Genomic DNA, 12,909 nt, shown 5'->3' on the forward strand with positions numbered 1-12,909 from the left:
GATGGTGTAAACTCATTACCAGGCCCCTCTAAGGGCGTTGCAAGGGGCTCATGCAAGTGTGTGTATATGTGTGTGTGTGGGGGGGGGGGGGGTGGGTAAACCCCTGAAGTTTCATTACCTTCAAGGCAAATCCATCTTTGATGCCCAGCACTGTACATTCATGACTTTATTGAATCTTTACAATATTCCTGTGAGATAAATACTGTTCTGTCTCCATTTCCCAGGAGACCGAGACTTGGGGAAGTTAGGAACTTGTCACACAACTGGGGTGAGTGAACAGGGGTTTGAGCCCATTGATCTAACTCAAGGGTTAGCATTTATTTCGTTTTCTTTTAAAAAGAATTTTTTTAATGTTTATTTTTGAGAAACAGAGAGACAGTACGAGTGGTGAAGGGCAGGGAGAGAGAGGGAGACACAGAATCCGAAGCAGTTTCCAGGCTCTGAGCTGTCAGCACAGGGCCCAATGTGGAGCTCGAACCCACGAACTGTGAGATCATGACCTGAGCTGAAGTTGGAAGCTCAACCGACTGAGCCACCTAGGCACCCCAGGAGTTAGCATTTCTTTTTTTTTCCTTTTTTTTTTTAAATTTTTTTAAGGTTGATTCATTTTTCAGAGACAGAGACAGAGCGTGAGTGGGGGAGGGGCAGAGAGAGAGGGAGACACAGAATCTGAAACAGGCTCCAGGCTCTGAGCTGTCAGCACAGAGCCTGACCCGAACCCACAGTCCATGAGATCATGACCTGAGGCGAAGTCAGAAGCTTAACCGACTGAGCCACCCTGGCACCCCAAGAAAACTAATTTTAAAATGATCATGAGATAGTAGGCATTTTTATCTACACTATCTCATTTAATGTCTTTCTTTAAGTGTGTTTGTTTTATAAAAAGCACACAAAAAGGCTCCGATGTGGGGGCCGAACTCATGGACGGCGAGATCATGACCTGAGCCAAAGTTGGACGCTTAACCGACTGAGCCACCCAGGTGCCCCAGGAGTTAACATTTCTAACCACTACTCCCCACTGCCTTCTCTTACCCTCCAGGAGCATATATTCCTAGAGAAACCAAGCACATGTATGTAGTGTCCTACCTTCCTTCCAGTCTCTGCTCAAATATCACCTCATCAAAAAGAGCTAACCGGGTGAGGTAGGGAGGGACAAGCATTCCAGACAAGAGGAGTGTGCAAAGGTCCTGGGGCTCAAAGGAATGTGGCGAACTGGGGAAGCCTGCCTAGGGGAACAGGGAATGAGAGGGAGTTAGTATGAGGTGGGCCTGCCATTCCTTTTTACAAAGAATGGTCACCCATCCTTAACCCTGTTCTAATTTCCTCCAGTGCGCTTTTGATCAACTGACATACTCTATACTTAATTTCTATCAACTTCCTTCTTGCTAGAATGTGAATTTCATGAAGGCAGGGACCTCATCTGTTTTATTCATTGCTGTATGCCCAGTGCCTAGGATGTTATCTGGCAATTCAGGTGGGCATTTGATATATATTTATTGAATTAACCAATTACACGATTAAATAGTTACACTACCAGCCCTGTTCTTCATAAATGGCTGGAGCGTGTTACAGCCAACAGGTGTTATAGTGGTTAGAAGACCGAAAACATTTCAAACCAGGAGATTATCAGACAGGGTTTCCAAAAGGAGGTTGGCCCGTGAAGGATGGCTAAGCTAATATATATATTTAGGAGGCAATGGCGGGGGAAGGGATAGGATTGGGTAGCGGTCCAGCAAGCTGCTTGGCATGCCTCCCAGCCTCTGCCAGGCTCCTTGGATGTGGGCCTCTGTGCTATATTCACACATCATCTAAGTGGGTTGTGAAACACTGGCACTAGCTACCAAGGGATGCTATGGTTTCTCCTTCCTTGGAGATCTTTAAAAATAGGAATAAGCAATCAACTGTCCTAAATTCTTTAGGAAGGGAAGCACTGGCATTGTTGGCTCCTACAGTGTATGAGGTAGTTTAACTTTTTCATCTTCTACAAGCATCTCAAGAACTTGTGAGGTTGGTACTATTATTATCCCCATTTTATAGATGAGGAAACCATCTAGGAAGGAAGCTCATACACCAGTTATGAGATGTGTCTCTGTGACTGCAGAGCCTGTGGGCTCCCCGCTACCCCCGAGGCTCTGACGCTCTGTGCTCCAGCCTGTCCTTTTAGGATGTGTGCATCCTGTATTAGAATAGCACAGGGTGCTTCCTAAGGCTGACAGTAACCAGTAGACGTCTCATAATGGTGGGGGCAAAAGTGACTCCTGTCATGTGACTGAATTTTATTTGATCTTAGGGCAGGATTTCTTTGAGGCAGGAGGTTGGACCAGACGACCTGTTCTTGCCTCCGCTGCAGTGTTGTTTTAAAACGTTGTAAAGAGGTGGGATGAGTAGCAGCGATAGCTTGCTAGTTCAGGGGACTTCGGATTAAAGCACTCACTGAATTAACGCCGGGTGCCCAATGTGGAGGGGTAGTTACATCAGTCCAGTGATGTATTGTTCCAGCCCTGCAGGTAGACAGGGCATGGAGTAGGTATGCAAGAATTTTATAGGGAAGAGGCAGATGGCGGAGAAGGGGAAAGTCAGGACTTGGAAGGCACATGAACTTAACCCTTTATGCACATCCTTTGAGAAGTGGCCTGGGGCTGTGACATTAGCTTTGGGTTCAAAATTCTCGCTTGGCCATTTACTGAGCTGGGCAGTCTGGGGTGAATCGGATAACATTTCTCTGCCGGCCAGCATTCTTTGGTTGCATGCAATGGAAACCAACTGTGGCTGCCTTGAGCGGGGGAAGGTCACAGAATGGGCAGAAAAGCCCCAGCCACTGGCCTCAGGAAGGGCTGAGGGATGAACTCTTCAGAGTGGTGTTCAGGGCTTTTCATCACTGGGTTGAGAATTCCTCTGTGCAGGGTGAGGGCTGCAGGAGAGCCCTGGGTCCCACACCACCCTCTGGGCAGGAGGGCAGGATGCTTTGACTGTCGGTTTCATCATTACAGTATCCAGTGATGGGGGGAGCGTTCCCTGATGCAGAATCAGGGCAGAAACATTACCTTCCCTGCAGAGGTTTCTTGTAAGGATTTGCGTTAATATATCTAAACTGGTTTGCACAAACAACTTCCAGGAAACTGTAGTTATTTCCGTAATATGGCCAAATCTTTGTTATCCCTTTTGCAGACTGTCCATGGTGACTTTTATTTATTGATTTGTTTGTTTGTTTATTTATTTATTTATGAACTCCAGTGTGCACCTTTAGAAAAGGAAGAACATATCCCTCTATAACTAAAATAATATCACAGTTAACACAATTAATAACGATTCTTTTATATCACCTAATATGTCCATATTGAGATTTCTTTGCGGACTGTTAAATCTAGCCCGATGGCTGCCTTGCACAGTCTCTCTCTGTGGGCTCAGGGAGATAAGCTCATTGTAATATTCGCCTAAGCCAACCAGAATTGGAAAGGTACATCTGTTACAGGAAAAAAAAAATCATGGACTGTATTTCAAGTCTAAATAGAGTCGATCTGGGATTTCCCTCTGTTTTGGTGTTATTCGGGTCACCACTCCCCCTCATTAGTATCGACTGTATTTAACACTGCCACAGTTAATGAAAGCTTTAGCAGTTAAGCACGTACACGAAATCCCCTATTACTCCAGGGTGCGTGTCCAAGTCTTCCAGTGCAATTCAACAAACATTTATTGAGTGCCTACTATATGCAAAAGATTTCTCCTTATAACCAGCCTCATGGGCCAAACTTCATTTTTTTTCCCCCAGCAAATTTTATACATCAGGACAGATTTGGCTGTCTAAAGTGGGAGAGAAGGAGCAGTCACACTACAGAATTACTTATCTATGAATTTTAAGATCTACTAAAAGGAATCCTCCTGGTTCCTTTGGGGACAAACATTTCATAATAGAAATGTTTAAAAATCATTTTTAAAAAGATTTTTTTTTTAAAAGGTTAGCCTGTTCGTTTCTTCTCGCCTAGTGACACTTTTCCTACCAAAGACAAGGGCAAAGAGATTTGCAAAGGAGTGTCTTCTGCAGAATCTAGGAAACCACAGCCTTTGGGGCTTTATTGTAGCAGGGAAAGACAGCAATTCTCAACCTGGAGTCTTCCCCAAAGGCTGCTGTTTCCAGTTCCTTGAGTCAGAAATCACTGTCTCCAAGACAGCAAAAAGAAAAAGAGAAGTTGTGAGGCAGGGTTAAAAAGGTACAAAATATAGTGTTTTATAAGACCGGATGTGAGCAGTAATGTGGGGAAATGGCCCTCTTTGACTCTGCTGGCGGGAGCGTAAGTAGATACAACCTTAATGGAGGGCAATTTGGAAATACTATCAAAAGCCCTAAAAATTATTGTGCTCTTGGAATTGATCCCAAGGAAATAGATAGGGCCATACTCAAAGATTTATCTATTGGAGTAGTCATTGCAACATTGTTTATAATAGTGGAAAATTGGAAATAACCTAAATGTCCAACCATAGGGGACTGCCTTGGGTTGGCTCAGCAACTTACAGGGCATCCTTCCATGATGGAATATTATTTGGGCATTTGAAATGATGGGGCTCTCAGGGTCCATGGTTCAGGGAATCTCTGTAATTAAATGCCAAATCATGCATGTGTATGTGTATGCAGGCATGTTCTGGTGAAAGGGGAGGATTCTATGGATTTTCAAATTGATACATGACCCAAGAGAGTAACAAATCACCATTGTGGGAAACACTTCAAGCAGAAGGATGTTGACAACAAATTATTACATTAGAGAGTGAAGGGTGGGTTAAAAGCACATATAATATAATCTTATTTTTGTAATACATGTGTATGCACGTATGTGTAGGAAAAAGATGAAAAAATTATCCACCAAAATGATAATCATGGTTATCTCAGAACAGTGAGATTATAGGTGATACTTATTTTTTCTTTGTTGTATTTTCTAAAAGTTACCATTAGCATATATCACTATTACCTTAAAAAAATTTTTTTTTAACATATGAGTATCGACTCTGCAACCTTGAACCACACTGCCTTGTCCCAACTGGCCAGCTGAAGTGTGTGTGTGTGGGGGGGGGGGGGGGGGAGGGGGGTCTCTGGCGAGTTTCTTAACTTCTCTAGGCCTTAATTTCCTCATCTGTAAGGTGGGGATGGTCATAGTTCATATTAATATATGCCAGGGCCTGGCACAAGGTAGGTGCTCAGGGAAGGTTGGCTACTGTTAGCAAAACAGAAGTGAGGCAGGGTGGTATGTGCATGAGCTTTGGAGACACACAGGCTTGGGTTTGAACCCAGGTTTGCAACTCCTTAGCTAGTGATCCCCTTGTGTAAGCCTTACTTTTCCCATCTGTAAAATGGACACAAAATACTGATCTTGCTGGGCTAATTTCAGCACTGGAGAAATACATTGTGCCTAATCCATAGTGGTGGCCTGAAAGATAGGAAATTTCCAACTAAAGTAGAATTGTATTCTTTGGGAACTGACAGTCAATGTTTAGAGAACTAACCCTTTGGCTTTCTTTCACACCTTAACACAGATCTTCACCTCAAGCTTCAGGCTGTGACACTACAGTGAAGATGCTGGCCTAGCACATGGCTTCTTCCATAGCACATGGCATTCCGCCCATCTAGCTAGTATTGCCACTGTGATTAGTAATAAGTGTTACTTGTGGCGTTATTATCATGTACTGGTCCTGGGATGAATCATTCTTTTTCTCTGTTCGTACTTTATCTCCTCTCTCCAGAACTGAGCTGCTGACCACAAGAAAATACTGCATACAAAAGAGGGCTTACTGGAGTTGACTAGAGCTTAGCCACCCTCTACTTTCGAGTGTTTTGGTTGTCTTGAGCCCTACCCCCACAAGTTACCTAATGAAGACATTGCCTTGTGGAGGACCATCATCTTTTCTGAGATTTTAGGGGATTTTGATATTTGCCTAATGTCTAGTATGTGCTTGTCATCATACGACGTCATTGTCTCATGGCGTCTTGCAGAGGCCGCGTACTGATTCTTCTCTTGTCTTCATGTTGCACAACCAATCCGTTGGCGATTCTCTTGGCTCTTCTGGGGGGTGCCTGGGTGGCTCAGTCGATTGAGCAATTGAGCATCAGACTTCAGCTGGGGTTATGATCTCGCGGTCCCATGAGTTCAGGATCTCAAGGTCTGTGAGTTCGTTGGGTTCTGTGCTGACAGCTCGGAGCCTGGAGCCTGCTTCGGATTCTGTGTGTCCCTCTCTCTGCCCCTCCCCAACTCGTCCTCTGTTTCTCTCCGTCTCTCAAAAATAAATACATGTTAAAAAAAAATTCTGTTGGCTCTTCTTTGAAAATATACCCAGAATCTAACCCCTTCTCCCCACTTCCAGAGGTACCACTTTTGCCCCAGCTGCCATCAACAGGATTTTTAAAACACAGACTTGATTTTTTAGAGCAGTTTTTGATTCATAGCAAAATTGAGTGGAAAGTTCAGAGAGTTTCCCTATACCTCCTGCCTCTGCCTCCACAGGCTCCCCCATTTATCGACATCCCTCAGCAGAGTGGTACGTTTGTTACCATTAATGAAGCTACATTGACACATCACCGTCACCCCAAATCCACAGTTTACATTAAGGTTCACTCTTGGTGATTCAAATTCTGTGGGTCTCGACAAGTGTGTAATGACATATATCCCATTAGAGTATCATACAGAATAATTTTACTGCCCTAAAATCCTCTCTGCGCTGCCTATCCATCCCTCCCTCCTACCTCCCCCAGCTCCTGGAAACCATTGATCATTAAAAAAAAAAATTTTTTTTTAATTTTAGAGAAAGAGAGGGGGGGAGAGAGAGAGGAGGGGGGAGAGGGGCAGAAGGAGGGAGAGAGAGAATCCCAAGCAGATTCCACGCTCAGCATGGAACCTGATGGAGGGCTTGATCCCATGACCTGGGATCATGACCTGAGCTGAAATCAAGATTGGGACACTCAACCGACTGAACCACCCAGGTGCCCCAAGCATTGATTGATCATTTTACTGCCTCCATAGTTTTGCCTTTTCCAGAACATCATATAGTTGGGATCATACAGTATGTTGCCTTTTTAAAGTGGCTTCTTTTACTTAGTGATATACAGCTCAAATTCCTCTGTGTCTTTTCATGCCTTGATAATTTTTTACTGCTAAATAATATCCCATTGTCTGGATGTATCACGATTTATCCCTACTGAAAAGCATCTTGGTTGCTTCCAAGTTTTGGTAATTATGAATAAAGTTGCTCTAAACAGGTTTTTGTATGGACATAAGTTTTCAGTTCCTTTAGGTAAATACCAAGGAGTGTGATTGCTGGATCGTATGGTAAGAGTATGTTTAGTTTGGGGGCACCTGGGTGGCTCAGTTGGTTGAGTGTCTGACTCTTGATTTTGGCTCAGGTCATGATCCCAGGGTGTGGGATTGAGCCTCATGTCAGACTCCAAGCTGAATGTGAAGCCTGCTTAAGTTTCTCTGTCTCTCGCTCTCTCCCTCTGCCCCTCTATCCTGCATATACTCTCTCTCTCTCTCTAAAATAAAAATTAAAAAAAAGAAAAAAGTATGTTTAGTTTTGTAAGAAACCGCCAAACTGTCTTCCAAAGTGGCTGTACCACTTTGCACCCCCATCAGTAGTGATGAGAGTTCTTGTTGCACTTCCTTAGCCGTGTTTGATATTGTCAGTATTCTGGATTTTGGCCATTTTAATAGATGAGCAGTGGTATCTCATTATTATAATTTCCCTAATGGCATACGATGTGGAGCACCTTTTCGTGTGCTGATTGCCATCTGTATATCTTCTTTGGGGAGATGTCTGTTAAGGTCTTTGGCCCATTTTTAATCAGGTTGTTTGTTTTCTTATTGTTGAGTTTTAAAAGCTCTTTGTATATTTTGGATAATAGTCTTTATCAGACATGTGTTTTGCAAATATTATATCCCAGACAGTGGCTTCTCTTCACAGTGTCTGTCACAGAGCAGAGGTTTTTAATTTTAATGAAGTCCAGCTTGTCAGTTATTCTTTCATGGAGCGTGCCTTTGGTGTTGTATCTAAAAAGCCATCGTTAAACCAAAGATTATCTAGAATTTCTCCCATGTTATCCTCTGGGAATTTTATAGCCTTGTGTTTTCTATTTAGGTCTCTAGTCTTTTTAAAAATATTTTTAAATGTTTTTAATTTATTTTTGAGAGAAAGAGACAGACAGAGCATGAGCAGGGGAGGGGCAGAGAGAGAGGGAGACACGGAATTTGAAGCAGACTCCGGGCTCTGAGCTGTCAGCACAGAGCCTGATGCTGTGCTGCACCCCATGAACTGCGGGATCATGACATGAGCTGAAGTCAGACACTTAACCAACTGAGCCACTTAGGCGCCCCATAATCTTTTTTTTTTTTTTTTTTTTTTTTTTTTTTAATGTGCCTTCAGCTACTTTATGAGCCGTTTCCAGTTTCTTTTTGAGAGGGGTGTGGGGTCTGTGTCTAGATTCAATTTTTTGTCATGTGATGTCCTGTTGTTTCAGCACCATTTGTTGAAAAGACTATCTTCTCTCCATTTGTATTGCCTTTTCTTATTTGTCAAAGATCAGTTGACTATATATTTTTTTTTAATTTTTTTTAAACATTTTATTTATTTTTGAGACAGGGAGAGACAGAGCATGAACAGGGGAGGGTCAGAGAGAGGGAGACACAGAATCTGAAACAGGCTCCAGGCTCTGAGCCGTCAGCACAGAGCCCGACGCGGGGCTCGAACTCACGGACCGCGAGATCATGACCTGAGCTGAAGTCGGCCGCTTAACCGACTGAGCCACCCAGGCGCCCCAATCAGTTGACTATATTTATGCAGGTATACTTTTTGGCTCCCTGTTTTGTTCCTCCTATATGTACTTCATATAAAACTTGTACACATTTTGGTAAGATTTACACCTAAGTATTTCATTTTTGAAGAGTACTCATATAAAAAGTATCTTGTTTTAGGGGCGCCTGGGTGGCTTGGTTGGTTAAGCGTCCGACTTCGGCTCAGGTCATGATCTCACGGTCCGTGAGTTCGAGCCCCGCATCGGGCTCTGTGCTGACAGCTCAGAGCCTGGAGCCTATTTCAGATTCTGTGTCTCCCTCTCTCTCTGACCCTCCCCCGTTCATGCTCTGTCTCTCTCTGTCTCAAAAATAAATAAACGTTAAAAAAAAAAATTAAAAAAAAAAAGTATCTTGTTTTAAGTTTCAAATTCTACTTGTTCATTGCTGGTACATAGGAAAGTGATTAATTTAGTATATTAACATCGTATCCTGAAAACTTGCTGTAATGGATGATAAGTTCCAGGAGTTTTTTGTTGCTGTTGAATATTTCACATTCTCTACATAGACAATCATGTCATATGTAAACAAAGAGAGTTTTGTTTCTTCCCTCCTAATTTCCTTTTCTTGTCTTATTACACTAGTTAGGACTTCTAGTATGATATTGAAAAGGAATGGCAAGAGGGGACATCCTTGCTTTATTCCGGATCTTACTGGGAAATCTTCCAGTTTCTTACCATTAAGTATGATATTAGCTGTAGGTTTTTTGAAGATATGGTTAATCAAGTTGAGAAGATTCCCCTCTATTCCTGGTTTGCTGAGAGTTTTTATCATGAATGAGTGTTTGATTTTGTCAAATACTTTTCCTTTGTTTACCAATATGATCATGTGACTTTTCTTTAGCCTATTGATGTAATGGGTTACATTAATTGATTTTTGATTGTTGAACAAGCCTTGTGTACCTGGGATAAATCTCACTTGGTCTTGGTGTATAATTCTTTTTATACATTGTTGGACTAAACTTGCTAATACTGTGTTGAGGACTTTGCATCTGTGTTCATGAGAGATACTGATCTGTAGTTTTCTTTTCTGTAATGTCTTTGTCTGGTGTTAGTATTGGGGTAAGGCTAGCCTCACAGAATGGGTTAGGGGGTATTCCCTTTGCTTCTATTTTCTGAAAGAAATTGTACAGAATTAGTATAATTTCTTCCTTAAATGTTTACTAGAATTCACCAGTAAATCCATAGGAGCCTACTTTCTGTTTTGGAGGGTTGTCACTTACTGATGTGATTTCCTTAATATTCATAAGCCTGTTTGTATTGTCTATTTTTTCTTGTGTGAGTTTTGGCAGATTCTTTCAAATAATTAGCCTGTTTCATCTAGGTTATCAAATTTGTGGGCATAGAGTTATTCAGAATATCCTTTGCTTATCTTCTCACTGTCCATGGGATCTGTAGTGATGTCTTCTCTTTCATTTCTGATTTGTATCCTCTCTCTCTTTTTTTTACATAGCCTGGCTAGAGACTTAACAGTTTTATTTATCTTTTCAAAGAACCAGATTTTATCAATTTCTCTATTGATTTCCTATTTTCAACTGCATTAATTTCTGCTCTAATTATTATTATTTCTTTCTTTCTCTTTACTTGGGATTTCATTTGCCCTTCTTTTTCTAGGTTTTTAAAAAGTGGAAGCTTAGATGACTGATTTTGGATCTTTTCTTTTTTTTCTAATACATGCATTCAATGCTATCAATTTCTCTCTAAGTTCTGTTTTTCCTGCATGCCACAAATTTTAATATGTTGTACTTTAACTTTTATTTAGTTCAAAATTTCTCTCAACAGTTCTTCTTTAGCCTATGTGTTACTTAGAAGTATGTTGTTTAATCTCTAAGTATTTGAGGATTTTCCAGTTATCTTTCCATAATTGATTTCTAGTTTAATTTTACTGTGGTCTCAGAGCAGATACTGTATGATTTCTGTTCTTTTAAATTTGTTAATGTGTGTTTTATGTTCCAGAATGTGGTCTATATTGGTGAATGTTCCGTGTCAACTTGAGAAGAATGTGAATTCTGCTGTTGCTAGATGAAGTAGTCTATAGATGTCAATTATATACAGTTGATTGATGGTGCTGTTGAGTTCAACAGTAGTGATTTTTAGCCTGTTGGATCTGTCCATTTCTGATAAAGGAGTGTTGAAATCTCCAACCATAATAGTGGATTCATCTATTTCTTTTTGCAGTTCTATCGCTTTTTGCCTCACATATTTTGACACTCTACTGTTAAGCATGTATACACTAAGGACTGATATGTCTTTCTGGAGAATTGACCCTTTTACTATTATATAATGCTCCTCTTTTCCCTGATAACTTTCTTTGCTCTGGAGTCTATTCTGTCTGAAATTAATATAGCTATGTCTGCTTTATTTTTATTAGTGTTAGTATGGTATATCTTTCCCCATCTGTTTATTTTTAATCTATATATGTGTTTATATTAATGTTGGTTTCTTGTAGACAACATATTGTTGAGTCTTATGTTTTGATCCACTCTGACAATCCCTGCCTTTTAATTCATTTATTTAAACCATTGATTTTTTAAACATTTTTAAAAATATTTATTTATTTTTGAGAGAGAGAGAGAGAGAGAGAGCGAGCACAAGCAGGGGAGGGGCAAAGAAAGAGGGAGACACAGAATCCAAAGCAGTCTCCAGGCTCCGAGCTGCCAGCACAGAGCCCAACACGGGGCTCAAACCCACAAGCCATGAGATTGTGACCTGAGCCAAAGTCAGACGCTCCACTGACTGAGCCACCCAGGTGCCCCTAAACCATTGATGTTTAAAGTGATGATTGACATAGTTGAATTAATCGCTACCATATTTGTTACTGTTTGTTATTTACTATTCTTTTTCTTTGTTCCTATTTTGTCTTTTACTTCTTTTCTTCCTTTTGTGGTTTTAACTGAGTATATTATATGATTCCATTTTCTCTTCATTCTTAGCATATCAGTTATACTTGTTTTTTTTAACCCCTTTTAGTGGCCTAGAGTTTGCAATATATATTTACAACTAATCCAATTCCACTTTCAAATAACACTGTACCACTTCATTGGTAGTGCAGGTATTTTATAATAACAAAATAGTTCTAATTCCCTCCTCTCATCCCTTGTATCATTGCTGTCATCCCTTTACTTACACATAAGCATGTGAGCACACATACACACCTACACAATTGAAAACATTGTTGCTATTATTATTTTGAGCAAACTGTTGTGTAAGATCAATTAAGATAAGAAAATTAAACATTCTTATTTTTACCTTTACTTGTTCCTTCTCCCATGCTCTTCCTTTATTTTTGTAGGTGTAAGGTGTTTTAAAAAAACATTTATTTATTCATTTTTGAGAGAGAGAGAGAGAGAATGAGCAGAGAGGGAAGGGACAGAGAGAAAGGTAGAGAATCCCAAGGAAGCTCCACACTGTCAGCAAGGAGCCCAACAAGTGGCCCATCCCATGAACCATGAGATTATGACCTGAGCTGAAACCAAGAGTCAGATACTTAACTGACTGAGCCACTCAGGCACCGTGTAGATATACATTTTTGACCCATTTTATTTTTCTTTTCTTTAAGAACTTCTTTTAATATTTCTTGCAAGGCAAATGTACTAGCAACAAATATAAACCCCTTTAGTTTTGAAGGATAATTTCATAGGGTACTGAATTCTAGGTTGGTGAGGGTTTTTTTTTTTTTTCTCCCTGTATTTTAAATATTGCATTCTACTCTTTTCTTTTTAAAATTTTTTTTTTTAACATTCATTTGTTTTTGAGAGAGAAAGTGACAGAGCATGAGCAGGGGTAGGGGCAGAGAGAGAGAGGGAGACACAGAATCCGAAGCAGGCTCCAGGCTCTGAGCTGTCAGCACAGAGCCCGATGCGGGGCTCGAACTCATGAACCATGAGATCATGACCTGAGCTGAAGTCGGACGCTTAACCAACTGAGCCACTCAGGCGCCCCATTCTACTCTTTGCTTACTTGCATTGCTCTGAAGAGATGTTGGATGTATTTCTTACCTTTGCATCTCTATAGGTAAGATGTTTTTTTTTTCTTCTAAGTTTTTTTCTTTACCTTTGATTGTCTGAATTTTTAAAAGTTTTATT

General features: G+C 40.9%; 1 long non-coding RNA gene across 3 annotated transcripts in view; it reads left to right on the forward strand.

Annotated features, from left to right (window-relative positions):
- LOC132661704 (uncharacterized) overlaps positions 1-12,909 on the forward strand; it is a 71,737-nt gene that overhangs the window by 38,032 nt on the left and 20,796 nt on the right. The window contains exon 5 of one of the 3 annotated variants that reach the window (XR_013550207.2): positions 5,731-6,227. The exons of the other annotated variants lie outside the window; for them this stretch is intronic. This is a non-coding gene — a long non-coding RNA (uncharacterized LOC132661704). Of the gene's footprint in view, positions 1-5,730; positions 6,228-12,909 lie in introns of those variants that run through there. 3 annotated transcript variants of the gene reach the window in all.

Source organism: Panthera onca, chromosome D1 (assembly GCF_046562875.1).
Source record: "Panthera onca isolate mPanOnc1 chromosome D1, mPanOnc1 haplotype 2, whole genome shotgun sequence".
NCBI lineage: Eukaryota > Metazoa > Chordata > Mammalia > Carnivora > Felidae > Panthera > Panthera onca.